The sequence below is a fragment of the Carettochelys insculpta genome, chromosome 24, assembly GCF_033958435.1.
Source record: "Carettochelys insculpta isolate YL-2023 chromosome 24, ASM3395843v1, whole genome shotgun sequence".
NCBI lineage: Eukaryota > Metazoa > Chordata > Testudines > Carettochelyidae > Carettochelys > Carettochelys insculpta.
In genome coordinates, this window is record NC_134160.1 from 6,198,629 (window position 1) to 6,203,869 (window position 5,241).

The following is a 5,241-nucleotide window of genomic DNA, read 5'->3' on the forward strand; positions in this document are numbered from 1 at the left end:
CGGGTGAGCCAGGGGAACACAGGCGGCTGGGGGGAGGCCGGGGGGGGGCGGGGTTTGCCAAACAACTGCACTAGCTCTGTGTCCAATTTCAGCTCCAATAGCCACCTCTTTCTTCAGCGCCCGGCCTCTGCCTCCTTCACCCCAGCTCTGCCTCCTAGGCGCCGTGCTCCCGGGGGAGCTGGAGGTGATCCCTGTGCAAGAGCCTGGAAGGTGTCACCAGCACACCCAGCCGGGAAGGAGGTGGACAAACCTGCTGAGTTTTCCCTTCCCCGCACCCAGGACCCAGCACCTGGTTGGTCAGCAGTGACACTTCCGCCGAGGCCAGAGCAGAAGAATCCCATGAATGTGGCTAGAAACCTGGAGCTCAGCCACACGGGTGGGTGCTGCAAGCAGACAGGTTTGTTCGGGGTTGCTGTGGCTCTGGCAAACAACCAAGGAGCAGGAAGATGCCTCTTCGTGCTGCACAGGGCTGCCTATCCCCGGGGTGTTGCCCCAAACACGCGGGGTAAACACAGTGGGAGAAGTCTGGCTAGAGGCGACGCAAATGGTGCAGGATCCCAGCTCCCATCCCCGCTGCTTTCCCAAAGAGATGTAGAGTAGGGGCTGTTCTAGCCGGCCCAGAGAGCCCTGCTGGGAAGGACCGGACTCACGTTTCCCTAAGGGGGGGTGTTGAGTACAGAGGGATGGGGGAGAAGATGGGACATCCAGAGCCAGGAGAGTCCATGTGTTCTGGCTCCCTGAAATCCAGCCTGAGCCCATGAGACTGCCGGGCGCTGGGGCTGGTCTTCCTGACAGTGACAATCCGGGGTGCCGAATCAGACCCCTCCCTCGTACATATGTAAATAACAAATACATTTTTTGAAAGTGCAACCCACGTCTTCTCTGGCAGCCGATTGCAATGCAGCTGCACTGGGGGCGAGCGGGGTAGGACAGCTGCCCGAAGACCCAGGTGGGACTGCAGGGGCGGGGGTTGGAGAAAAATTGGCTTTGGACACACTGGAGAAAACCCCAGTTCTTACAAAGCCTGCCCTGGGCTCTGTAATGGGCCAACCTATTGTTCATTTATTGTTAGCGATGTGAAATGCACCCCCACGGCAGATGGCTGCAGTAGCGCTATTGTACTCCATCCCGAGGGTCTTCTGAAACTCACTTAAATCACAGCCTCCACTAGAAGAGCATCAGCACCATTTCACAGAGGGGAAACTGAGGCACAGAGCTGCACAGTGGCTCACCCAAGTTCACCCAGCTCTGGAAATACAACCCAGAGCCCTTGGGCGGTCGCCCAGGAGAAAGTCAGATGCCACCCAGGTGATAAGCAGAGCGTTTGCTACGCCCACAGCTAGCGGTAGGTGTTCTATTGGTGGTCTACATCCGCACATGCTTCAATGCCCACAAAATTTATTCTGCCCATGGATGGGAAAAATTAGAGGGAACGTTGGGCCTGACTCCTAGGCCTGTGGCCTAAGCACAAAAAATAGCAGGAGATCGTGTTTAATTGCTCCTCTGTCCTTGTCAGCTGCACCCAGCCCTTGTGCTTGGGCTCTGACCCCATGGCAGGTTGCAGCTCAGCCCTTCCCCAGCTAACCCGCTGGCGCTGGGGCAGCCTCTGTTTGATAGCAGAAATGGTGATTTCCCACTCCAGCCTCTAAAAGACAAGAAAAACACACGTGGGGGAGGGTGTTTTCTCCGCGCCCACGAGAGCGGCCAGAGCCAAGCAGCAGGCACTGATGAGAGAGGCCAACATTTCCCAGCACCAGCGTTTCTGATGCTCTGCCCTTTGTTGCACAAGACACTGAGGAAAGTTGCGTGACAGGTTCTGCCAGGGTTTGACAACCGGATCTCCAGGCTGAGAGAGAGCAAAGGAAAAGGACCTCACAGGGACTGTTGTGTTGTACGGACACCTCTTGCGAGGCACGTGCCGAAGGGCACTGGGGAGGGTGATCGCAGGACATGATCAGTGTTGCCATGGAAGGTCCTTCCACTAGAGGTCAACTTTCTCTGGCCTGGTCTACATGAGTAAATAATCCACTCATCAACAGCCCCGGTGCAAGGGCACCGGTGTTGAAACTGGCATGGACCGGACGAAGCCCTTGTCAAACCCATTTCACAGCCATGAAGGGAGCAAAGAGTACATAAGAACAACCATGCTGGGTCAGACCAACGGTCCATCTAGCCCAGTATCCTGACTTCTGACAGTGGCCAATGCCGTGTGCCCCAGAGGGAGTGAACCAACTAGGTAACGATCTCTCTCCTGTCATCCATCTCCAGCTTCTGACAAACAGAGGCTAGAGACACTGTTCCTTACCCATCCTGGCTAACAGCCATCGATGGACCTAACCTCCATGAATTTATCTAGTTCTTTTTTTAACCCTGTTAAAGTCCTGGTCTTCACAACATCCTATGGCGAGGAGTTCCACAGATCTACTATGCCCTGCATGAAGAAAAACTTCCTTTTGCTAGTTTTAAACCTACTACTCATTAATTTTATTTGGGGACCCCCTAGTTTTTTTGTTATGGGAACAAGTAAATAACTTTTCCTTATTCACTTTTTCCACGCTAGTCATGATGTCATAGACCTCTATCATATCCCCCCTTTGTCTCCTCTTTTCTACAGTGAAAAGTCCCGGTCTTTTTAATCTCTCTTCATATAGGACCTGTTCCAAACCCTTGAAATTTTTTGTTGCCCTTTTCTGAACCTTTTCCAGGGCTTTTTGAGATGAGGTGACCACATCTGTACACAGTAAGCAAGATGTGGGCGTACCATGGATTTCTAAAGAGGCAATAAAACATTCTCAGTCTTATTCTCTATCCTGTTTTCTCCCCTCCAACCCCCACTGCCATTTTTCCCTGCAGAAACTAGGCTGGTTAGAGCTCCTATAACTATCAGCCTTCCCACGGGTTTAATAACCCCCTTAAACTTAACCAGTTCATCTGGAACCAATTTAAGGCAAGCGCAGAGGGAGGCTGTGGTCAGCCTGGACACGGACAGACTGAAGTCACCCAACCAGCTCTGCTCACACTTGGCCAGTGGCTTGCAACATCTTTCAAGAGGGTTAGTTCCCTGGAGCTGCGCTGGGAATTGCAGGAGACGGAAGCAGGCGAAATGGCTTCAGAAAGTGCTCGTGTGAACATGAGGCAAGGCTAGGGTGAGTGCTCAGAACTGTCCATGCTTAAAACAGCTCCTGTCCCTAGCTCAGACAATGGCTCCCTGACCTGGGTGTCCCAGCACCATTTCAACCCTTCCGAGCAGCAGTTCAGTATCATCATCCTCAGGACGTCTATCAAAGGGAGTTAAAAGATAAAAGATGGTCTGTACTTTGAAGCACCTCCGTACCTTTGAAGTTCTGGCCTTGAGACACTTACCCCTGGTCTCCCAAGACCAGTGTTCCCTGTAAGCTATGCACATGGGCGGCCGTTCAGGAGAGAATCAGATGCCAGCAAGCTGACTGGCAGAGTGGCCACCACTGGATTTGTGTTTCTACCAGTGGTGCATTAACACACCCCATCGGTGTGCAGAACATTTTATTTCACTCAGGGATGGAAAAGATTATAGTGAACATTGCCCACGTCACCCCCAAAATCTGTGCCCCACCCACTAGGCAACCCTGCCGCTCGCGTACAGCTGGAGCCCAGCGAGTTAAGCGATTTGCCAGCAGAGCTGGGCCGAGACCTCCCAGCTGCCAGTTGCAATTAGCTCAGGCTGCTTCTTTCTCACTTGACTCCTGTCAGCAGGAATGCGGAGCATTCCCAGGGGGATCTCGGCTCGAATTAAAGGGAGGGTCGCTTCGTGAGGCACTCTTACCCCCCTGGCCCTCCTGTTTGCCACGGCTCCCCAAAAGGGCCACGCCAGAGGCCTCCTGTGTGTTAAAGGGGCCTTGGGACATTCCAAACCGGCTATCACCAGGCACCTGCCAGTCAGGAATAAGTGGATTACGCCCCTATCTTGTTGTCTCTCTTCGCAGCCTGGCCAGGGCCTGCCCCATGGGGTGGGGAGCAGCCAGAGGGGGGGAAGCAGAGGGCAGCACATGCAGCTGAGCAGGGCTTGAAGGGGGCCAGGTGCCCCAGCAGGGCAGCCAAAGCTGTGATATGTCTGAAGGGCCTGTTCACCGTGTCTCTGCGGGAGACCGAAGACAATGGCCTGGCCGCCTGCTGTGGCCAGAGACATAGCACCAAGCCTTTAATGAGCTGGAGCAGTTAATTAGCCAGTGTCAATTTATGTTAATTGGCCCGAAGAGTTGGGACGCTTTGATTCCATGTTCTCCACCACCTGAGAAGGGAGGGAAGGGCAGGGAGCCGGCTGGCGGGGTGCCGGGCCACATCAGCAGGACAACAAGCAGCAAGGAGGCTCAGGTCTGGGCAGGATGTGTGCTCGATCCCATCAGACACCCGGGGAACAGACACATGACATGCAGAGGGATGGGGTCAATGCATCCCCAGGCCCACTTTGGCCAGAATCACAAGTCAGGGTCAAATAATCATCAGATTGGCTTTACCCTCATGAGCTTTTTGTGCACATAATGGCTTTCGGGCTCTGGTTTTCATCCTGTTCCCCTGCACAGAACCTTTCTTTTGTCCTTTTATTCATGAAACAGAAGCTGCTGCTGAATCCAGCAGCACGAAGAAAAATACCCAACGTCACGAGAGTTGTGACGACGTCACGAGGGTTGTGACAACGTCACGAGGGCTGTGCTAGCATCACGAGACTTGGCAACACAGTGATGCCAGGCACCGTCGCCCAGAAATAAGCTTGTGGAGGGTGCAGTGTGGGGCATGGGAGGGGCAGGGTCTCTCTCTCTCGCTCACACCCCCACACCCCATCAGGGCACGTGACAAAGGGAAGGAGATGCAAACGTTTGATGTGGATGACTCACTCTGTCTAATTTGAGCCACTGCTTTTGTGGGGATGAGTGTTGACACATCAGAAACCACAAGGATTTCCACACAGGGCAGGAAGACCCCCCCCATTCTCCCCCTTATGCTCAGCTGCTCCTTTCACGCCACCCCCCCGCCCCCACCAGCACTCCAGTGTTCTGCCTTCTCTCCAGGTAGGAACCAGAGCTTTAGTTCAGAGCTTGGCAGCGTCTCTTTAAATGGACAGGACCACTTTCTCTCCCCTTCCAGGACTCGCACACAGGGGAGGAAGGGGACACACGCACCAGCAGATGGCTGTGGGGTTCACAATGAATAAGGTGTTTTAAAACAGGCGTGAGCAAACTTTCTGCGTCGGGCCCTGTTTTTCAT